Source organism: Jaculus jaculus, chromosome 7 (genome assembly GCF_020740685.1).
Source record: "Jaculus jaculus isolate mJacJac1 chromosome 7, mJacJac1.mat.Y.cur, whole genome shotgun sequence".
Taxonomy (NCBI): domain Eukaryota; kingdom Metazoa; phylum Chordata; class Mammalia; order Rodentia; family Dipodidae; genus Jaculus; species Jaculus jaculus.
The window spans coordinates 115268117-115292618 of record NC_059108.1 but is presented as its reverse complement, the minus strand read 5'-3'; the positions used below and the strand labels follow the sequence as shown (position 1 = coordinate 115292618).

General features: G+C 43.6%; 3 pseudogenes; 2 read left to right on the top strand and 1 right to left on the bottom strand.

The window, feature by feature from the left end:
• The window catches only part of LOC101612407, a 52675-nt pseudogene extending 48817 nt beyond the window's left edge, over positions 1 to 3858 (top strand).
• Positions 3859 to 4357: 499 nt separating this feature from the next.
• The window catches only part of LOC123462345, a 28196-nt pseudogene continuing 8051 nt past the window's right edge, over positions 4358 to 24502 (bottom strand).
• On the top strand, positions 5111 to 5209 carry LOC123462562 (annotated as a pseudogene).

Genomic DNA, 24502 nt, shown 5'->3' with positions numbered 1-24502 from the left:
TCATGCTTCTATTGCAAGTAGGAGAATTGTGGGGTTTGGGGAATGGCTTAGAGGATCCAGTGCTCACTGCACAAACTGGAGTGTTCAAGCTTAACTCCCAGACCCCACAGAAAAAGCCAGACGCCATGGCAGCCTTCTGAAAGCCCAGCACACTGACATTGCAAGCAAGGTGGGAAGCAGAGACTGGAGAGTTTCTGGAAGTTCATGTCTAATGCAGCAGAGCACAACAGAGTGAGACTCCACAGCAAGAAAACCTACCACAAATGAGGGGGCGGGGAACACCGACCAGACAGTTGTCTTCCTCCACACCCATGCTGTGGCACTCTCTCTCTAGCTCGCACATGACGTCCACCCTCCCCCTGCCAATTTAATAAAAAAGTAGAATTGTTTGAGGTTGAGTGAAGAAATGATATAGTAACTAGTGTGGTTAGTTAATAAAATATAATTTAAAAATTTTTGAATGTAATTAATCTTTCTCAGTTAATATATCATAGTTTGTGTATGTGTGTATGAAAAGTGTTAAACTGCTGCCACTTCTTGACATTTGAGATGTGGTGGCTGATGTATTTATTCTTTTTTTTTTAATTTTTAAATTTTTATTAACATTTTCCATGATTATAAAAAAATATCCCGTGGTGATTCCCTCCCTCCCCACCCCCACACTTTCCCCTTTGAAATTCCATTCTCCATCATATTACCTCCCCATCTCAATCATTGTACTTACATATATACAATATCAACCTATTAAGTATCCTTTTCCCTTCCTTTCTCTTCCCTTTATGTCTCCTTTTTACCTTACTGGCCTCTGCTACCAAGTATTTTCCTTCTCACGCAGAAGTCCAGTCATCTGTAGCTAGGATCCACATATGAGAGAGAACATGTGGCGCTTGGCTTTCTGGGCCTGGGTTCCCTCACTTAGTATAATCCTTTCCAGGTCCATCTATTTTTCTGCAAATTTCATAACTTCATTTTTCTTTACCGCTGAGTAGAACTCCATTGTATAAATGTGCCACATGATGTATTTATTCTTGTGATCAATTTGCAGAGGAAGTTCATCAACATGCATTATCCAAAAAGTATTTATTGAGGGCTGGAGAGATGGCTTAGCAGTTAAAGTGCTTGCCTGTGAAGCCTAAGGACCCGTGTTCTACTCTCCAGATTCCTCATAAGCCAGATGCATAAAGGTGAGGTAAGCACAAGTTTGCACATGACCACTAGGTGGCGCAAGCGTCTGGAGTGCAAATGCAGTGGCTGAGGCCCTGGTGCACCAATTCTTTATCTCTATCTCTCTCTCTAAAAATCAAAAAAGTATTTATTGAATATTTACTATATTCAAATAAAGTACTTTGTAATACACAAGATGTACAGAGGTATCCACCTCCCTGGGTTATGGGCAAGGTTCAAATGAATTAATAAAATAATGTGTTTATGTGAAGATGTTTATTTTTATTGTTGTTGTTGTTTTGTTTTTTGAAAGAGGGTCTCACTCGAGCCCAAGCTGACCTGGAATTCACTATGTAGTCTCAGGGTGGTCTTGAACTCATGGAGATCCTCCTACCTCTGCCTCCGTAGTGCTAGGATTAAAGGTGTGCGCCACCATGCCCAGCTAGTGAAGGAGTTTTTATAAACTATAAACACAGGCAAATATTTTAGTATTGTGACAAAAAAAAGATAAGCTTGACTTATCTTTTGTTATTATTTTGCACAGAGGTGAGTCTTTTCATTTTGTACTTTTACAAACCGTGGGCATGTGGGATACAGTACAACTGGCTTGGTCTGCAGTCTTAGATCTCAGAAACTGAGGGAACTATGGCTAGTCACAGCATCAATCATCTTGTCCTCTGAAAACCCACAAAGTTATAACTTCGATTTGGGGAAAGGAGAACTAAGACTAGCTTGGCTTTTAAGTCAGGTAGGCTCAAATGGCTTGGATTTTCATCCTCGGTGATTTCTTTTGCAAAATGGCCTTGCATGTCAGGTGTGAGCAGAGAAACCATGGGAGGACTCCCTCTTGCAAAGTACAGTGAGGTACAGGATGTTACTGTCACAACACATGGGCCATTTCTTTTCCTCTAGTTTTCATAAATGCCCAGGTGTGTAAGCAAATGTTCTGGACTCCCTGTGGCTTGCTCAAGGTCATAATAAGTTCTGTATTTTGAGGTCTTTTTTATTTTTTCCCTAAATTAAATTATCTTGCATATCTATGAAAGATACAGAAAAAAAAAACCCTAAAACTAAAGCTTCATATGTGGACATCAGCGACAACTCATTCTGTTTTGGCTTTTTAAAAGATATAATATAGGGATTTCATCTTACTGAAAGTCTGCTAGTTCTATGAAATTGGTACCATAAATTAGTATTGACCATATTTGTTCTTGATATTGAAAAGAGTTGAGAGAAGGGCTGGGGGCGTGGCTCAGTGCTTACAGGCACTTGCTTGAAAAGAGCAGAGGAGCACAGACTATTCTCCAGAGTAGTTCCGGTGACGTGGGATGGAGCAGCCTGACTTCTAGAGAGTTACTGCAAGGGTTGTCTTATGTCATTGCCTTATTGTGTAAAGTTGCTTTGAAATGTTGGGCTAAAGTAATAGTTACATCGTGGAAAACTTTACCTTCCAGCGTGATTTTCTTAGGGACGAACAAGGCCTTGTGAAATCACATACTTGAAAGAAAGAGAGTTCTAAAACTCACCAGGAGCACTCTTTTTGCAAGCAGATTTGAAAAATGGCTAGACACCACTCTAAGTTAACAAAGAAATACAAACTTAAAGGAAACCATGGTGAGAAAGTATTTATAAAACATATACAGGCGGCTGCTGAGAGTGCGGGTGCAGCGTGAGGAGGAAGAGGGTGACCCTGAAGATGAGGACAGATGGTGACAAGGAAGACGGTGACATGGAGGAGGACGAAGATGACAAGATCACTGACATGGAAGTGAATATTGAACTTGAAGCTTATTCCATGTCAGATCAAGATCATGACGGAATTAAGATACCACGGCAGCAGCTTTTCCTAAAGCGTCCTGTGAACACCGCAGAACTAACAGATGTCTTGATCCAACAGAGCCATATTGCGAGTGTGATTAAGCAATCAAATGCTTCAGAAGACCGTGACGATGATGTGGATGAAGATGAGACTTTTGGCTTCATAAGCTTTATAAACTTAACTGAAAGAAATGGTATGCCATGTGATAAACAAGTTAAAGCTTCTGTGAGAAGAACTGTGGAAAGAGCATGGACAAGCTTTTTTTTTGCGGGGGGGGGGGGCTTCAAGGTAAGGTCTCACGCTGGTCCAGGCTGACCTAGCTACATAGTGAGTGGCCTCGAACTCACGGTCATCTTCCTACCTCTGCCTCCCTATTTGAAGGCAGGCACCACCACTCCCCCACTAGACAAGCTTTTAAGTGACACCACCAAACCTGTGGGCTTTCTATCGGCCAAAGATTCATTGATGTCCCTTGACAGATTGCTTTGCCCATGCGCCCGCAACTCCAGAAAGAACTGGCAGAGGTGCACAGAACGAACAAGGCTTGTGGGAAGTGCCCCTCATACTGGCTGATTAGTAAGACGTCCGTGGAAGCGGGAAAATCCGGTGCCAACAAGGGGCGAAACAGCCAAAAACAGGATGTACTGATGTTTGCCAATGCAGAGGAGGAGTTTTTCTATGAGAAGACAGTCCTGAAGTTCAACTACTCAGTGCAGCGGGAAAGCGACCCTTGCCTGGGAGGCCGGTGGTCTTTTGATCATGTCCCAATGAAGCCCTTGCGGACTGTGATGATAATTCTGGGTGACAAGATGAATGAAATCATGGAAAAACTGAAAGAACATCTATCCATCGAGTCCATTTCCCCTGGACAGTGATGGGTTTGTTTTGACAAAATTACAAGAAAACCCAGTGGAGATTTACAAGAAAACAACTCATGGCTTTATTCAGATTCAAGTCCTCTACAAAAAGTAGGGCTCTGTTTCATGTGTCTACGACACATTTATGAGATACTTTAAAAAAATTTTTTTTGGTTAAGTAGTGATTAAAAACTTAAGAAAAACATGGAGTAGTATTTTAAGAACTAATTTTAAAAGCCTTATTTTTTATTTAAAAAACATATATAAACAAATATGGCTGCATTTGTTTCATTCAGAGCTTTATGTTGATAAGAAAACCATTATAAATGAATCAAAAAAATAGAGAAAAGATATGCAGAAACATTCTGCAAAAGAGAGCTCAGAGGCTGGGGAGATGGCTCAGTGGTTAAAGGCACTTGCTTGCAAAGCTTTCTGACCAGGGATTGATTTCCCCAGCACTCATATAAAGCCACACACAAAAAGTGGCCTAAGGCAAGAGCTAAAAGGCAAATCCCTATTACTGAAGACACCGCAGCCTGCAGCCACAGAACAAGCGACCATGCTGGATCTGAGAGGGAATGAGAGTGACTGGAGAAGAACAGTTGCAACAGATTAAATAAGCCGGAGATTCTGCCAGATGCAAAATCAACCAGCTGAGCAACAAGGACACACTTGTACAATAGTGGCCCACAGTCTATGCAGGTAATCAACTGCTCGGTATTAGACCTGAGATCTGCTCAGTGGGGGTGAGCTCCTGTCTCTGGGATTCCCTAGGACAGGAAACCGATAGACTTCTGAGAGAACCTCCTCTGTTCTTTAACTAACAAGAGTGGACACGCACATCAATAAGTCTGTCTGATAACAAGGCTTATCCTCTTTAATTCAATTTCACCTTTGGTTGGAGAATCTGTTCTATCTTTCAATTTTTTAAAAAAAATTATTTGAAAGAGAGAGAAGGGATACACCAGGGCCTCCAGATTATCATTCATTTGTAGCAGCAAGAGACCTTGGCATGCCTCCTACATACATAGACACATGCAAGCAAAAAAAAAAAAAAAAAAAAAAAAAATTAAAAAAATAAACCGGGCATGGTGGTGCACCCCTTTAATCCTAGCACTCAGGAGGCAGAAGTAGGAGGATCACTGAGAGTTGGAGGCCACCCTGAGACTACAGAGTGAATTCCAGACCAGACTTGACTACAGTGAGACCCTACCTTGGAAAAACAGAGATATAACAACAACACAAATAAAATAAACATAAGCCAGGGTATTTGCTTTAGCAGCATACATGCTAAACCTGGAATGATATCAAGGTTAGATGGGCCCTGGACAAGGATGACACACAAGTTTGTGACAAGTCCATAGTTTCTATCAGCACATTGTCTGGATAATTTTGCTGTTTGTGATGCAATGGTTGCTGTGAGTGTCATCGAAGCCATGGACAAGAAAGCTGCTATACTTGGTAAGTTCACTAAGTCTGATCCTGAAAGCCAGGGGCTCATGGATATTACCCCTAACACACCAGTTTCATTGCTGATTTGTTGTTTGCTGATTTATTTTTATCTATGTATATATACCAGCCTCCCTAGTTCTGAGATCCTGCCTCCCCCTGATAGAAGAATCATCTCAGAATTGTTTGTCCCCATTGACCATTTAAGTGTAATAGTCAGAAGAATGGCCAGGCCTGGTGGGACAGGTCCATGTCCCAGCTACTCCAAAGCCTGAGGCAGAAGGGTCGTGAGTTCAATACCTACCTTGGCTAAGGAGTGAGTTCAGTGCCTGCCTGAATAACCTACCTAGTGGGCATGAGCTGGTGAGGTTGATTCCCAGCACCACTCACACCCCAATAACAAAAGACTGATTGATGATAACATTGCATAATAAATCCTTCAGGAGTAAAGTGGGTCACTGTGTGTGTGTGTTCTAAGTTTAGTTTTTAAAATCAGTCCATATTTCAAATGGAACTCTGTTTATAGAATTCACTCTGTAGTCTCAGGGTAGCCTCCAACTCTCGGTGATCCTCCTACCTCTGCCTCCTGAGTGCTGGGATTAAAGGTGTGTGCCACCATGCCCAGTTTATGGTTTTTAAAATATATATTTTTTTCCTGCATGTGTCTATGTATGTAGGGGGTATACCAGGGCCTCTTGCTGCTGCAAATGAATGCTAATCTAGGTGAGTGGGGGAATTGAATCTAGGCCAAAGGCTTTGCAAATAAGTGCCCTAACCCCTGAACCATCTTTCCAGCTCCCCTACGGCTTATATTTAAGTTATTTGTGTTATCATTGGAAAATTATTGTCTTATTGACATTTACTGAGTTAGTACAAATATCTTTTACTGAAACAGACTTATATTGTGATCCCTCCCACAAATTCTCACGTTGAAGCTGGTATTAGTTACTTTCTTGTTATTAGGACAAAAATACCCAACAAAAACCAGTTTAAGATAGGAAGGGTTTATTTCAGCTTGTGGTTCCAGGTTTCAGGCCATCATGGTGGGGAAGGCACGTCAGCAGGAGCTTGAGGCGGCTGTCCACATCCAGCCACAGTCAGGAGGCAGAGTGATGGATGCTGGTGCTCAGCCACTTCTCTCCTTCTAATACAGCTCAGGACCCCAGCTCACGGAATGGTGCCACCCGTGGTTAAGGAGGATCTTACCTTCCCTTCTCAACCTCATCTACACAATTCCTCAAAGTGGTCCTGGGTCCTGTCAAGTTGACAATCACTATCAACCATTACAAAGACCTAATCCCCACTGTGATAGTATTTGAAGACAAGGCCTGTTAGTGTACATGAGGCCAGGGCTGTGGGGCCTCCATGATGAGATCAGTAGCTTTAGGAGAAGAGGAGGAGAGACCAGAGCTTGTTTTCTGTGCACACACACATAAAAAAAGAGTTCACATGAGCCTCCAGCAACATGTTGGCTGCTTATAAGCCAAGAGAGAAGGTGTAAGGAAGCTGCTGGCCTTGCTGGCCTCTTGATCTTGTACTTCCCAGACTCCAAGCTGTAAGGAGGAGTTTTCTGTCTTTTAAGCTACCCTGCCTATGACAGCCTGAGCTGAATAACATGAATTTTGAGGTCTTATTTTATTATTATTATTATTTCTTGAGGTAGAGTCTTGCTCTAGCCTAGGCTGTCCTGGAATTCACTCTGTAGTCCCAGGCTGGCCTTGAACTCATAGGAATCCTTCTACCTCTGCCTCCCAAGTGCTGGGATTAAAGGTGTGACCTACCACACCTAGCCTATTTTTTCTTTCTTTCTTTTCTTTTTTCTTTTTTCTTTTTTTTTTTTTTTTTGAGCAAGCTCAACAGACTGACTTTTTTTCTTATGAGAGAGAGCAAGAGAGAATGAGAGAGAGAGGGAGAGGAGAGGAGAGAGAATTGGCATGCCAGGGTCTCCAGCCACTGTAATAGAACTCCAGATGCATGCACCACCTTGTGTGCATGTGTGACCTTACACATGCATCACCTTGTGTGTCTGATTTATATGGGATCTGGGGAGTTGAACATGGGTCCTTAGGCTTCACAGGCAAGCACTTTAATCACTAAGCCATCTCTCCAGCCTGAATTTTGAGTTTTAATCTCCCAAATATGTCAGTTTAGATAGAATCTTTAGCTTATTGGACCATATTTGAGTCTGTTAATATCACGAAATTCCTATTTTTTAAAATTTTTTGTTCATTTTTATTTATTTATTTGAGAGTGACAGAGAGAGAAAGAGGCAGATAGAGAGAGAGAGAATGAGTGAGAATGGGCACGCCAGGGCTTCCAGCCACTGCAAACGAACTCCAGACGTGTGCGCCCCCTTGTGCATCTGGCTAAGGTGGGTCCTGGGGAATGGAGCCTTGAACCTGGGTCCTTAGGCTTCATAGGCAAGCGCTTAACCGCTAAGCCATCTCTCCAGCCCACGATATTCCTATTACATAGTTAATTTTGTTATTTATTTGCAAGGAGAGAGAGAGAAGAGGAGAGGAGAGGAGAGGAGAGGAGAAGATAGAAGAGAAGAGAAGAGAGGCAGACAGAAAGAGAATGGGCGCGCCAGGACTTCTAGCAAACGAACTCCAGACGCCTGTGCCCCCTTGTGCATCTGGCCAACGTGGGTCCTGGGGAATCGAACCTGGGTCATTTGGCTTCACAGGCAAAAGCCTTAACTGCTAAGCCATTTCTCCATCCTTAATTTTACATTTTAAAAAAAGTTATTTGAGAGGGAGCAATAGAGAAAGGTTAGAGAGGAGAGAGAGAAAGAACACACCAGGGCCTCGTCCTCGTGCACACGACCTCCAGATGCATGCTCCACTTTGTGTATCTGGCTTTATGTGGGTACTGGGCAGTTAAACCCAGACCATCAGGCTTTGCAAGCAAGAGCCTTCAACCACTGTCTCATTTTTCCAACCCCTGAGAGTTAGTCTTTTTTTTTTTTTTTTTTTGGTTTTTCGAGGTAGGGTCTCACTCTGTCCCAGGCTGACCTGAAATTCACTACGGAGTCTCAGGCTGGCCTCGAACTCATGGCAATCCTCCTACCTCTGCCTCCCAAGTGCTGGGATTAAAGGCATGTGCCACCATGCCCGGCTGAGAGAGTTAGTTTTTAAATTAAGATTTTATTTCATTTTTCCAGCAAAAGAATTTTATCTAAAAACAAAGCTAACGCCCCCCACCCCATTATCAAGTAGCCATGCAAACAAAATGCCAGAGTCAGTGAGATTTACAGTGGCTTTTGTGTGTGTGATTAAACTCTGTGTCTGTTACTGTGGCACAGATCTCAAACAATGTACAAGTACTCTGGGGACGGCATGAGGTTCCAAGTTTTAGAATACTTTGTTTGTATTTATTTATGTGTGTAGGTATGTATTTATGTGTGTGTGAGAGAGACACAGAGACAGAGAATAAGCACACCAGGTCCTCTAGCCACTGCCAATGAACTCCAGACACATGTACTGCCCTGTGCATCTAGCTTATGTGGGTACTGGGGAATTGGACCTGGATCCTTAGGTTCCACAGACAAGTGCCTTACCAGCTAAGTTCCAGTGCCATGTTCCAGGCATTAATTCAAGGGAATTTGAGGATTGAATATGAAGAAAGTGAAAGAATGGGGAAACCAATGTTATGGTCACCATCCTGATTACACATATATTTATGAAGGCCAAAAATTAAAAAAAAAAAATTAAAAAAGGAAAGGGAGTTCAGGATGGTGAGGAAAGAGAAGAAGGATGTGTGGCCCCCTCTCCCAGTTCTGTCGGGTGGAAGCAAAGATTTCACCATGATGGAAGAAGATGAGAAAAAGAGAGACGCATGGAGGGACCAACATCCAACGTGCAAAAGGGAGCCAGGACAGGAAAGCGGTGAGGAGTCCCGGGCTCTGTTGCCCTCTTCATCTCTAAACCTTTAGACTCCGCCTGGTGTCTGTACTCTGTACCTCCATCCCAGCATGTCTAGCCTTGGCTTCTTCCACCCTGTCCCCGCTCCTGCATTCTGGTCCCTTCCCCTCCTCCACTGATTGGGCGCTTACTCTCTCTTGGATCCTCATGTTATTGCTCTTTTATGCTTCTTGCAGTTTGAAACAACTCGCATAGCTGTTGAGGCAAAGGGAGACAGGCATTCTAGACACCCATGGGCTTAGGAAGCACAACCATGATGGTGTACAAGGGGTGAGGTATGAGTGGCCACCATTTTTAGCAACCCCACCATTGTACCCTGACCCATGAGCAATCAGGCAGCTCATGAGCATATTTGAGGCACTGAACCATGGTGCCAGACATGGTGAGCCTACTGAAGGTTTTGTCTGCTTTGGTATATAGATGCTGCCCTCAGGAAGATGTCACTTACCACACTGTTGCACTTACCTTGTTGTTGCTGGGACAAACACCTGACCAGAAGCAGCTTATGGGAGAAAGGGGCTTATTTCAGGCTTACAGATTCCAGGGGAATCTGGTGGAAGACGTTGGCTCACTTGTACATCCACAGCAGAGGGGCAACACATCAACCAGAGCTCAAACAGGCTCTCCTCTTACCTAGTAAGGTTGGACTCAAGATCCATCCCCAGCGACATGCTTCTAGCAGGGCTCTGCCTATTGCAGGCTTAAGCAGGAGGCTAGATCTTAACAAAAAATAACTGAATCTATGGGGCCACTTACATTCAAACGACCACCAGCATTCACCTGAAGGCACATCTGTCGTGTCCCCAGGTCACTGGAGGCAGATCCGAGTGACTGTCTCTTGTGCTGGTTTCCATGTTTCAGTCTACTCTGTATATCTCAGCTATGCCATGTAAGTTGACCAGGAAGCAAGGCAGGCAGATGGATAGATTGTACTATAATGTTCCTGTTAGAGGGAAGAGCACCCATCGTCTTCTATGGGACCCCAGCCCCACCACCCCGTCCACAGGGGTCACTGTGTGAGGACAGGCAGGAAACAACCCTGTGAAGTGGTTGCTGAGGCTCGTGACAGGAGAGGGCGCTGAGCCTGGCTGGAAGGGGTTGAAGGGGCTGCTGCTTATTTGCTTGTTGGCCTGGGGCCCACTGTCAGGTTTATACAGGTGGTTGGCTTCTGGCCATACCGGTGTACACTGTAATATTTACAGTGATCTCAGGGGGCCGTGGATGGGCCCATTAGAAATACTCAGCTTCATGACTACCACACCTGGTCCAGAGGTGTGCTGCCGAGTACTATACACCTATGGTAAACTACATCAAGAGGGAGACTGAGGCCTCTGGTACTTCTCAGAGTCAGGAGGCTATAGAAACCCCACAGAAAGGCTTGAGAAATTCTGCCGAATGTTTCAATTCAATTCAGTGGCATCATGTTATAGTGCACTTGTATGCTCACCACTGGGAGACCTGTGTACAAGGTTTGCTTATTGGCTTGAAGAGACCAGCATGAGTTGCTGGAAAGGTGGTTTATCCACTTTTCATGAGTTACTCTCGTTGGGACTTGTTAAGAAGGCGCTAGAGTGGATTGCACTCCACCCCACACACATACCATGCTTCTCTGAAAGCATGTCCTGGTTCCTGTGGCTGCTGGACATCAGTATGCCTTGGTAAGCCTCCTACTTCCCATTAGGCGTGTTGGGTTGTAAGCTAGGACACTAGGTTGGCCGCGGCAGCTGTTGACCATGGCTTGGGCGGTAAGCCAACAGGTGAAGGTTGTTACTGCTGGTTGAAGTGACGTTATTGTCCAGGAGGCATCTGCCGGGCGCCGCCTGCAGCCCTGGGGTAGCAGGACTTGCTCACTGATGGCTGGAGGTAGAATCATCGCAAGTGGGAATGGGTGGTCCTTTGGAAGATATTCTAACACTAGTCTGCTGAGGGTGCTGGAGATTGGCAGGGGCCGGAACAAAGCTGAAGATGGGTCGTTGCTTCAGTAAAACCTTGTGGCTAAGGCCCATTTGCCCAAAGAGTTTGCGGAGGTTATCTGTCTGTGACATCATGTGATTATTCAAAAGTGGCCCAGGTGGCGGAAAGAATGTCAGAGCCACACGTTGGGTCGTGATACGCAGAGACATTTCCCCTACCCATAACTGTGGGCTAACTCCACAATGCATGACCCATATACCTCAACAAGGAGGGGCCAGGAGGAGGGGGTAGGACATGGATGAGCCTAACAATGGTACCAACTTGACTGTATTCATTGAGTACAAAACTAATTAACTAACAAAAATAAATAAATAAAAATAAATAAAGTTGGTCAGGAGCGGCTTTAAAAAAAATAAAGTGGCCCAGGAGTGGGTAGAAGGCAGGAAACTGCTGATGCTACTGTTGTGGTCAGTGCTGCTAGAAAGTACGAAGGAGATGGTTCTGGACAGACTGGAGGGAGGTCACTTCTGGGGCACCTAGTACCATGCCTGAGGGTATGGTGGTTAATATCTATCTACACTTGAAACCTCTGAGTATGTCTGTAAAGGACTGTCTAGATTGGGCTAAGAGAGGTGGAAAGACCCACCTCACTTGTGGACAACAGCATTCCACATGTTGAGGTCCAGCAATGAATAAAAGGCAGGGAGAGAGTTGAGAGCCAATATTTCTCTCTCTGCTGCCTAACTGCTGATGCAATGTGACCAGTGTTACCACATGCACTGCTGCCAATGCTTCCCCAGCCTTGAGGATAGAGAATCTGCTGATACTGCTGCCTTCCGTGATGGCAAATGTCTGCTGCAGCAGAGCCGTCGGGTCTGTGCCTCCATAAAGCTGTCTGTGGCTGTGGAAATTTCAGTTCACTGTCTGCGCTACTCTGGAGGCTGCGTGGGGTCCAGCTCAGTTCTTCTCCCCTTGTTATTCACTTATCTGTTCTGGCCAGTCTCCAGCCCATGTTCTCTGTGCAGCCCTTTGATATTCCTCTGCTCTCTCTTCCGTTGGCTTGCTCCTCCTTCTGTCCTGTGATGGAACGTCAATCTGGTGGCCATCACGGTGGGTCATACTGTGTCTTTTTTTTTTTTTTTAATTTATTTGAGAGTGACAGACACAGAGAAAAAGACAGATAGAGGGAGAGAGAGAGAATGGGCGCGCCAGGGCTTCCAGCCTCTGTAAAGGAACTCCAGACGCATGCGCCCCCTTGTGCATCTGGCTAACGTGGGACCTGGGGAACCGAGCCTCGAACCGGGGTCCTTAGGCTTCACAGGCAAGCGCTTAACCACTAAGCCATCTCTCCAGCCCTCATACTGTGTCTTGAGAATGGATATTGGCATTCTGTACTCTTCTCCTTCCCATGTACTTGCTGTTTTTGTTGTTGTTGTTGACTATGATGACGTCTTTCCCAGTTTGACCAAAATTGTGCTCCATCCCCAAATATGCAGCTACCCAATGTAATTCCATTTGGTGACATGAGGTCATCTAAAGGAACTTCTTGAACTGGTTATTATTGTCATTAAGAAATTCCAGAACCTTCTGTTCTAATCTTAGCAGCATCATTCTGCCCCATGGGATCTTTTTTCAGTGCATTTACAAGAAATTCATGAAGGTCTAGGTCAGTGGAATCCATATATTCTTGGCTGGATTCTCTGGACAGCGTCTTCACTGGGAACTTTGCTTTTGACCATGTGATTTTCAGAGAAATCCCTTGTGGACTTATCAAATGGACAACTGATGTGCAACTGAATTATACCCTGTGTTTCTACTGGCTCATTCACAAATGGAATGGAAGATTCCTCACACACTACAAGGTTCCATAGCCATCTCAGCTTGGCATGACGTTGGTTAGATGTTCATCTCTTGTCAGAAAGGAATTTATAATCCTGTTTCTTCTGATGCCAACTAGTATCTGCACCTTTTTTTTCTCGACTTCTTTCTTTCTTAAAGTCTTAGACATAAAATTGCCTTAAAAATTCTTGGGCTGGAGAGGTGGCTTAGCAGTTAAGTGCTTGCCTGTGAAGCCTAAGGACCCTGGTTCGAGGCTCAATTCCCCAGGACCCACGTTAGCCAGATGCACAAGGAGGCACATGCATCTGGAGTTAGTTTGCAGTGGCTGGAAGCCCTGGCATGCCCATTCTCTCTCTCTCTCTCTCTGCCTCTTTCTCTCTTTCTGTCTGTTGCTCTCAAATAAATAAATAAAATAAACACAAAATTAAAAAAATACTTTATTTATTTGAGAGAGGAAGAGGTAGAAAAAGAGAGATAGAGAATGAGCTAGCCAGGACCTCTAGCCATGACAAGCAAACACCAGATGCAATGACCACCTTGTGCATCTGGCTTAAGTGGGTCCTAGGGAGACAAACCTGGGTCCTTTGGCTTTGCAGGCAAGTGCCTTAACTGCTGCTATCTCCTCAGCCCCAAGCTTGTTTTTGTTTACATATTCTTCCTCCAGGTATTTGGCTTGTTTTGTTTCTTGATTTTTTTTTATTGTTCCCAGGGTTTCTGTCCTAGTGTTATTATTAGACATATTGCTCAGTGGCATCCAGTAGCATCCATGAGTTCCTGAATGTTCCACCTGACTGAGTCGGGAGCTGAGTATGGCGTCTCATATGAGGAACAGGTTTAACATGATCTCTAGCATCAATATATTGCCTCATCCATCCAGATGAAGTACTAAATACTGCATTTGTCAAATACAACTTGGAGGAGACACACTCAGGAGAATGAACAGAGTTCACGAAGTCTCCTTTGCATGGTTACCACCAAGATGCAAGGAAAACAATACAAGGCCAGCGTTCTGCGCAAAGAGCACATCACCAGGCTGCCTGTGGCTCACTTCCTCCTCCTATAGGCAGTGGGGGGGGGCGAGTCACCACATCTGTGCCTGTTCTCTGTCGGCCCGCTGGCAGGCAGCAGCAGGGCGCTGGGAGGAGCAGCCAGGCCCAAAGACCAGAAGCAGGGGGAACAGGGTTGGGGAAGGGGAAAGGGCTTAAGAAGGATGGGGAGAGGCCCCATGCCCAGAAAAGGAGAAAAGGGCTACAATTTTCATTGAAAAGTAACTACCAGATTCCTTTGTGTAAATATTTTTCCTATGAAGGAAGAGTTTTAACCATGTCTAAATTTAATTCATTGATTTTAACTTTTGTATTTTTGAGACAAGGTCTCATTTTATAACCAGGGCTGGCCCAGAACTCAATTTTCCTTCTGCCTTAGCACCTCATATGATGGGATTACGGGTATAATCACCACAGTTGGCTTTGTTTGTGTTTTAATATTTAAATTCTAACACATGAGTGGTTTACTGGTTTTTGTTTGTTTGTTTGTTTTGTTTGTTTGAGACAGGTATGGCTATGTAGTCCTGATTGTCCTCAATCTCTGTAGTCCTCCTGCCTCAGCCTCCTGAGTACTGTATTTGCAGGTGTTTACAAATATGTCTGGCTCAAATGCAGATTCTTTTTTTTTTTTTAAATTTATTTATTTGAGAGCGACAGATGCAGAGAGAAAGACAGATAGAGGGAGAGAGAGAGAATGGGCGCGCCAGGGCTTCCAGCCTCTGCAAACGAACTCCAGACGCGTGCGCCCCCTTGTGCATCTGGCTAACGTGGGACCTGGGGAACCGAGCCTCGAACCGGGGTCCTTAGGCTTCACAGGCAAGCGCTTAACTGCTAAGCCATCTCTCCAGCCCCAGATTCTTTTTTAATACTTTTATCTTTTTATTTATTTGAGTGAAAGAAAGACACAGGGAGGAAGAGAGAGAGAGAGAGAGAGAGAGAGAGAGAGAGAATGGCCTCCAGCCACTGCAAACGAACTCCAGATGCATGCCCCACCTTATGCATCTGGTTTAGGTGGGTCCTAGGGAATTGAACTGGTCCTTTGGCTTTGCAGGCAAATGCCTTAACTGCTAAGCCATCCCTCCAGCCCTCAAATGCATATTCTTGTTGTTGTTGTTGTTAACAATAGATCAAATTAAACCAATTTTAACAATAATGTGCCTCCTACTTGAAAAAAAGTCAAGAGAAGATGCTTTTAAAAAGAGTGACTGGTGCCGGGCGTGGTGGCACACGCCTTTAATCCCAGCACTGAGAGGCAGAGGGAGGAGGATTGCGGTGAGTTTGAGGCCACCCTGAGACTCCATAGTGAATTCCAGGTCAGCCTGGGCTAGAATGAGACCCTAAAAAAAAAAGAGAGAGAGAGGGACTGGAGAGATGGCTCAGTGGTTGTCACTTGCCTGCAAAGCCTAACGACCCAGGTTCAATTCCCCAGTACCCACATTAAGCCACATACACAAAGTGGCACATGCATCTGGATTTCACTTGCAGTGGATAGAGGCTCTGGTGTGCCAATGCTCTCTCTCTCTCTGTCTGAATCTCTCTGCTTGCAAATAAATATATTTAAAACAAAGAGATGTTTGGCAATTATTGTCTTTGGTAAACACTAACTCTGATTAAAACAGAGCAAATAGATCAACTTTCATTTGAGCTAGATGACTTGTGTTTCAAAACAAGGAGACTTGTGTGTGTGTGTGTGTGTATGTGTGTGTGTGTGTGTGTGTGTGTGTGTGTGTGTGTGTAGGCCAGAGGGCACCTTTGTGTGTTATTCCTCAGGCAATGACCACCTTTTTACAAGAAAGAATCTGTCAGCGGTCTGCAACTTGTCAAGCAGGCTGACTTGGCTGGTCAGCGAGCTCAGGGCTCTGCCTGTCCAGCTTTCCCCAGCATAGGTTCTAGGAATCAAATTCAGAGCCTCCTGCTTACAAAAATCACTGACTGAGCTATCTCATCAGCCTACAACTTAATTCATTTTTTAGTCATTGGAAAGAATCTTACAGGAATCATCATTAAGTAAAGAATAATTTGTAACTTTAAATAGCTTTGTGCTAGATGTATACATTCATGCCTGTAATCTGAGCACTTGGGAAGCTGAGGCAGGAGGATTAATGCAAGTTCTAGGCTACATAAAGAGAACCTGTCTCATTTTGCACAGAGACATTGCCTCTCCCCCATAACTGACTGCTGCCCCCATTATGCATGACCCACAATCCCCATGAGATCCCCATGCATCCCCAATGCGAAAAGCCTCTTCAGAAAAGAGGCAAGGAGGAGGGAAAGGATGATACCAACATGTTATGTTTACATACAAAATATGTCCATATCTAATAATAAAAAATGAAAAAAAGAGAACCTGTCTCCAAAGCAAAAGACAAAATAAAATTTTCTATTTTTTGTTTTGTTTTGTTTTTTTTTTTTTTGAGGTAGGGTCTTACTCTAGCCCAGGCTGACCTGGAATTCACTATGGAGTCTCAGGGTGGTCTCGAACTCATGGCAATCCTCCTACCTCTGCCTCCCGAGTGCTGGGATTAAAGGCATGCGCCACCACGCCCGGCTATTTTTATTTTTAATTGAAAGCACAAGTAAAAAAAAAAAAAAAATTCTTGGGCTGGAGAGATGGCTTAGCAGTTAAGGCACTTGTCTGGGAAGCCTAAGGACCCAGATTTGATTCTCCAGGTCCCACGCAAGCCAGGTGCACATGGTGGGGCATGTGTCTGGAGTTCATTTACAGTGGCTAGAAGCCTGGCATGCGCTCTCTCTCTTTCTCTCTCTGTCTGAAGATTTTGTCTAATAAATAAAAAAAGAAGAAAGAAAAATAAATATGTAAAAAATAAGCATTTAGAAGGAAATTCTGTCTTTTCTTCATAGGAACTAAATGCATTTATGTTTCTACTAAAAGATTCTAACTATGGTTCATGAAAAATCAATTCAAATGCTTTGAGAATTATCTTACATGAGGGTAATAAAGTTGTGGGTTTTTTGTTTTTAAAACAATAAGCAGATCTTTATTAAAGATAAGAAACAGAAATGGATGTCTTTGGAGTGCTTAGGTCTTATCATAACTGTTTTTAGTTATTGTCCAACATTTTGTTTTTTTTGCTTTTGTGGTCCGAAACACAGGGTGTTATGGTTTTAAGAAACCAAAGCATTCTTAAGACAAAAACTATAAATCAATAGTGGAGGCAAAACTTTTAGGACTAGGCTTGAAAGAAGTCTGAAATTATGCATGTAAATAAAAATGCATAGCTGAAAGTCTCTCTGCAAATACAAAATGCTTAGGAGTGTTCAGGGAAGAGAAAGAAGGTACCAATATTTATATGGATTATGTCTGGTTATAATTACTTCGAAATGTGAGTTGCACATTAAAAACTTTCTAGCTGCTTTACAAAACTGACAGTCTGATGACAATAGGGGTAGATAGAACTGTCCTACCCTAAGGGGTATGCAGACAGAAATCTAAAGAATAATATAGCTGCTTTGTATAATTAAATCTTAGTATGCTGTGGCTGGCCATTTGATTTTGAGTTTAGCATAACAAAAACTGACTCTCTCTTTCTCTCTCTCTCTCTCTGTGTATGTAATTTATTGCAAGGAGAGAAAGAGGCAGGGGGGCATGGATAGGGTGCACAAAGTCCTCATGTTACTGCAGATGAACTCCAGATTCATCTGCCAGTTTTTACATTTGGCTTTATGTGGATACCGGGGAATTGAACCTGGGCCATCAGGCTTTGTAAACAAGTACTTTTAAACGCAGCCATCTCTTCAGAAAGAGAAGCTGATGTATTTTAACATTTCCTTTTGAGTTGGGAAATCAAACAAAAACATCAGTTGATCTCCACCCCAATTATTATTCGACTCTGAACACAGTTGTCAGTGTCTCTGTACAGCAGAAGGAAGGAGGGAGAGAGAGAGATACAGAAGTTTAAGCAGCTTGAAATAAAAAATAGCATCAGCAAGAGAAGAATTCCTGTAGGAAAAGGTTTTCATTGTACATCAGGGAAAGAAATCACTCCAGCCAAGAGGTGTTAACGCAGGGCTTATGGGAAAACATCCAGCTGTGATTTGGATATTCACTCATGTAAGAGGAGCCCTAGGAATATGAAGAGTCTGCAAAATGGTTTTGGTAGGACTTGCCTCTTTGTTAGGTTTTCAGATTTATGGGAAAGGAGTGAAAAAGGGACCTCATAAACGCTATAAATTGCCAAATTCTGTCCAATATTTAGCTATACAAATACAGTCCACACAGAGTTCTGAACTGTGATCTCAGAAAAAAAATGTAGTAGGGCTGGAGAGATGGCTTAGCAGTTAAGGCACTTGCCTATTAAGCCTAAGGACCCATGTTTGACTCTCAAGGTCCCACGTAAGCCAGACACACAAGGTGACGTAAGCACGCAAGGTCACACATGCACTCAAGATGGTGCATGCGTATGGAGTTCAATTACAGTGGCTGGAGGCCCTGGCACACCAGTTCTCTCTCTGTCTCTCTGTCTCTCTTGTTCTCACTCCCTCTCATTAAAAAAAAAAAAAGAGAGAGAGAGAGACAGAGGCTGTCGATTTAGCTTGCCTCAAAAAAAAAAAAAAAGAAAAAATGGAGTAAACTTTTTAATTAAATAGTAATGTATGTACAGAGAATATGCAAACAATAAGGAGTTGGCTTGATGAATTTTTACATAAGGAATATTTCCCAGTAACTACAACCAAGATCAAGGTACACATATATGTACACATATGTGTGTGTATGTGTGTGTGTATGTGTGTGAGCACATGTATGTGCTCATTCCATGGACTGGCGTCCTCGGACTGAATTTAAAAAACAAAACAAAATGAAATAAGCGTGAGCGTTCATCCTTCTCTGCTTCCTGACTGTGGAGTGAATGTGATCTGCTGCTTCATTCTCCAGCCATCAGGATGGACTGTATCTCTTCAAACTACAAGCCAAAATAACCTTTTTCTTCCTTAAGTTGCTTCTTGTCAGGTATTTTGTCACAGCATCAAGGAAGGTAACTAATACAAAAAAATTGGCACCGAGAGTAGGGTCATTGTTGTGATACAATTGACCATATGGTTCACAAGCCTGTGGAAGGAACATAGAGTTTGGAACTTTTGGCTAGAAAAGCCCTACAATGTTATAAACAGAGCTTAATGAACCATCCTGGTAGGAACTTGGAAGGCAAGAATGCTGACAGAAGACTGAACAGGTCCGGCTTGTAAGATTTCAGAGTGGAATGAGGAGCTTGTCAGGAAGTGGGCTAGAGGTAGTCATTGCTAGATTCTGACAAATAATCTAGCTGCATTCTGCTCATGTCCTCATGTCCTGAGAACTCAAATGAGGCTGAACTCAAAAGTAATGACCTAAAATTTGTTTGATGGTGGAAATCTCAAGACAAGATAGCATTCGTTCTATATTCTCCTTACTGCTTACTGCTCTGATCCGGGTCTACAATGAAACAGCAACAAGCAGAGCAGAGGGATATGAAAAATGTTCCATTTGGTGGGAAAGGAAGGGTTTAACATTGACGAGCAAGGCCGGTGCTGGGAAAGCAGCTATAATTGTTAAAGACATCACAACCATCGAAGAGAAACCTCCTTGCTGTTCCAGGACAATAAGAAAGGTACCCAATGGGAAGACCACACCCATTGGAGGTCCATCACATGAAAATAAGAATTAATTTGAAAGAAAGGGGGCCCTAAACTGAGAAAGCTGTTGAAGAGTTTTATTGCTTGAAAAAAAAATACCTATGGAATAATTTCCCAAGGTCAGCCTGGACCACACAGAGGTCAACGCAACTGTCATCCAGGGGAGCTAGGCTACATTGTAAGCTGGTCACAATGTCCATACAGGACTGGTTTTACAGGCATTAAAGATACAGCATTGAGGGGTCATGGAGTCTTATACCCCTATTCCAGAATGTTGTGGTGGACAGGCAATGTGTGGAAAGGCAGGAGTCTGTTAAAGGAGGTCCTGAGAGATCTCTGCACAAGGCTGTGGAGATGACAGGACTGTGGGACATCTGTTGAGGAGAGCTGACAGCATGTAGTGGAGCCCAAGACAGAGGCTGTGTGTTCTACAGGCAGCAGAGCTGGAGGGATGGGGCTACCTAAGTCCCCTGAAGCCCAGATGATTCCATCATGAGCCCCAGATACCAGACATGGAGCTATAGGATAGGGTGTTCAGTCTTGCTTTGCACCAATATTTCCTAGCTTGTTCCTCCACTCCTCCCTTTGGAATGGGAATGTCTAGTCTGTGACACTTTATGCTGGAAGAATATAACTTTTTTTGATGGTATAGCGGCTGAGAAGATTGATGAGCTCTAGGTTCAGTGATAGACCTTGTCTGAAAGAATTAGGTAGAGAGTGCTTGAAGAAGACACCCAACATTGACCTCTAGTCTCCATATGCCCTTGCACGCACACACACACACACACACACACACACACACACACACACACATATTCCCACAAACACAAAAACACCTGGACTGGAGAAATGGCTCAGTGGTTAAAAGTACTTGCTTGCAAAACCTGCTCACTCAGGTTCAATTACCCAGTACCCATATAAAGCCAGATGCACAAAGAGGGACATCCATTTGGAGTTCATTGGCAGTGGCAAGAAGCCCTGGTATACCCATTCTCTCTGTCTCTTGCTATCTCTCATGCAAATCAATAAATACATTTTTTTTAAATAAAAGAACAAACACACATAAACACACATACCAGGGATGTCCATTTTCCTCTATGTGTAAGGGATGGCATGCCTTCTTGATAAACAGGGTCTGCCTCAAGAGTATGGGGATACCCCCTCAACAGTTGAGAGACTAGAGGGTATATTGCAATACCTGAAAATAACACGTGTGGGACAGGATTGTCACCAGGCTATGATGACAGTTGTGTGGCCTTGGTTGTGGGTGATAAGACATGCAAATGAGGCTCTGCTGTCTGCCCAGAGAGAACTTGTCCCTTTGAGGTAGGAATTAGAATGAGGAGAAGACATGAGGATGATATTCTTTGCATTTACCTCGGACTTGGTAGGAAAAGTGGGTAAGAGGGAGGATGAGATGGACTTATTCAATCTGTCAGCAGCAGGGACCAGAAAATCTGGTGTTATAGTTTTGGTTTAAATTCTGAAGGCTGGAGAAACAAGTGAACAAATACTGCAGTTGAAGACCACAGGCCCGAGAAATGGCCGTGCAGACAGCTTCAGTACCAATCCCGGAGCAGGGAAAGATTAAGATTCTAGCTCAAGCAGTCAAACAGAGAGCAAATCCTCCACCTTTTGTTCTAGTGAGGCACTCATAGGCTGACTGATGTCCACACACATTAGGAGGCTCTTTTTTTAAAGTATTTTTTTGCTTATTTTAAAAAATTTATTTGAGAGTGACAGAGAGAAGGAGGCAAAGAGAGAGAGAGAGAGAGAGAGAGAGAGAGAGAAAGAGAGGTAGAAAGAGAGAAAGCGAATGGGCATGCCAGGGCCTCCAGCCACTGCAAACGAATTCCAGACGCATGTGCCCCCTTATGCATCTGGGTAATGTGGGTCCTGGGGAATCAAACCTCGAACCGGGGTCCTTAGGCTCCACAGGCAAGCGCTTAACTGATAAGCCATCTCTCCAGCTTGGGAGGCTCTTTTTTTACTCAGTTTGTTGATTCAAATGTTAATCTTATCCACAAACACACAAAGTCAGAAATAATGTTTAATTAGATATTTGGGGACCTCTAAACTCAATTAAATTGATACATAAAATTAATCATTATTGGAGCCGGAGAGAAGGCCCAGTGTTTAAAGACATTTGCTTGCAAAGCCTCATGTCCTGAGTTTGATTTCCTAGTACCCACATAAAGCCAGCTGCACAAAGTGGTGTATGTGTCTGGAATATGCAGAGCCCTGGCATGTCTATTCTCTCTCTTTCTCTCTCATCTCTCTCAAATAAATAAATAGGTTAAGAAACTAATCACTGTAAATATCAGTTAGCAAGGATAGGGTGAGAAGTTCTAACATCCATCTAGTCAACGTTTCAGAAGAGAAAAACAGAGAGAAGGGGACAGACATGTTATTTAAAGATTCTGTCTAATAGTTTTCCTGAATTGATGATAATATAAATCATTAGATTGGGAGATTCAATGAGTCCCAAGTAAAAATTTCACAAAGAAATTCACAGTTGGATACGTTTTGGTGTAGTTGTGTAATACTAACTACAGAGGGACACTTACAAAAACAAGCAGGGGGAAAAGATAATTTAGTTACACACAATGTGGTAATTAAATGCAGGGGCTGGAGACATGTCTCAGCAGTTAAAGGAGCTTGTTTGCAAAGTTTGTCAGTGTGAGTTCTATCCTCCCCAGCACCCACGTAAAGCAGAACAAAAAGTAGAACCATGCCATCTATGGTGTCAACATGCTTACAACAACGGGAGATGGGGCCGGGAAACCTGATGCACTCAGCCAGCTACTCTGGGGTTCATTTGCAGAGGCTAGAGACTGTCTCTAAGGAAGTGGGCTGAAAGCACAGATACAGTTAAGGTTGTTCTGTGAGCTCCACATGCATGCTGTGGCACATGGGCATCCACATGCACACCCACACACCCCCATATAAACAAAGAGATCAATAATTAGAAAATAAAATGACCCTGAAGGCATTTACTCAATTGCATGCCAGCTTCAAAAATGGAATGCTATATTATAAGTGATAAGAGGGCTGGAGAGATGGCTTAGTGATTAAGTGCTTGCTTGTAAAGCCTAAGGAACCCGGTTCCCCAGGGCCCATGTAAGCCAGATGTACAAGGGGGCACATGCATCTGGAGTTCGTTTGCAGTGGCTAGAAGCCCTAGTGCACCCATTCTCTCTCTCTCTCTCTCTCTCTCTCTCTCTCTCTCTTTCTCTCACCTTCTTTCTCTCTGTGTCTATCACTCTCAAATAAATAAACTATTTTTTAAAAAGCGATAAGAGAAAACAGTAAAAACTGATCACTTTTACCCTCAGCAGATCCTAATCCAGGTGTCCCAGATTAAGTTCAGCATTCAAGTGCTGGAGAGATGGCTCAGTGGTTAAAGGTACTTGCGGCCAAGCTTGCTGGCTCAGATTCGATTCTCTAGCACCCATAAAGCCACTAAGAGGCCAGGCTTGTGTGCGGTAGCAAGAGAGATTCTATCTCAAAGAGGGCACACAGACAACTTCTCTGACTTGCTCTTGTACATGCACACGCACACACACACACACAAACACACACACACACACACACACACACACACACACACACACACACACAAATAAATAACATTTAAAATTATGGCATTTAAGAAGCCAGTGTAAATAATTAGCTGTGTATTGTTTGTGCTAAACGACATCTATACCATCCCCTCCAAGGCTCAGTGTACATTGTGGAGGAGGGGACAGAGAGAATGTAAGAGTCAGAGGATGGGGAGGAGTGCGGTGAAACATTGTCTTCCGGACATGGTAGGACCACTGCATTCAGGACCTCACAGTGACTGTCTTTACCTGCAGAGGCTCTGCACAATAAGGGGCCCATCAGCATCCCACCAAGGCTAAAGGACATCATGGGGCCCCCATCTTTCCCTGAGGAGTTATTGGCAGCTAATGGTTGCTGAGAGAGCAGGAGACATTTTCTATGGAGATGTAACCACTGGTAGGTTGTACGAGCTCTGGCAAATAATCCCTCACCCATGTACATGCACGCAAGCAGATTAAACACAGTTAGTCCCTCTGCCTCTGCCTCTGTCTCTGTCTCTCTCTCACACATCCACACAAACATGCAAAAAAGACATCAAAGTAGAAAAGGCACTAGCTGAGAAGAAGAAGGGGTCAGAGGGATGGGGACAAAAGAAGGTAATGGGAGGGAAATATGAGCAAAATACATTATATACATGTATAAAAGTAGTCAATAAATATTTTTTTTTTAAAAAAAAAGAAACTACGGGCTGGAGAGATGGCTTAGCGGTTAAGCGCTTGCCTGTGAAGCCTAAGGACCCCGGTTCGAGGCTCGGTTCCCCAGGTCCCATGTTAGCCAGATGCACAAGGGGGCGCATGCGGCTGGAGTTCGTTTGCAGAGGCTGGAAGCCCTGGCGCGCCCATTCTCTCTCTCTCCCTCTACCTGTCTTTCTCTCTGTGTCTGTCACTCTCAAATAAATAAATAAATAATAAAAAAAAAAAAAAAGAAACTACATTTTTAAAAAAGGACAGGATAAAGCTGGAGAGATTGCTTAGTGGTTAAGGCACTTGGCCTATGAAGCCTGAGGACCCAGATTCAACTCCCTAGTGCTCATGTAAGCTGGATCACAAGGTGGTAAATGCATCTGGACTTGGTTTGCAGTGGCTGGAGGCCCCAGCATGACCATTCTCTCTCTCTATCGGCTTCTTCCTTGCTCAAATAAATAAATAAATAAATAAATAAATAAAGGCACAGAATAGAGAGAGAATCATTGCCTGAGTTTGAATCCCAGCTATGATGGCCAAGCTCTTTTGTCAATTTGACCACATTAGGCACTAA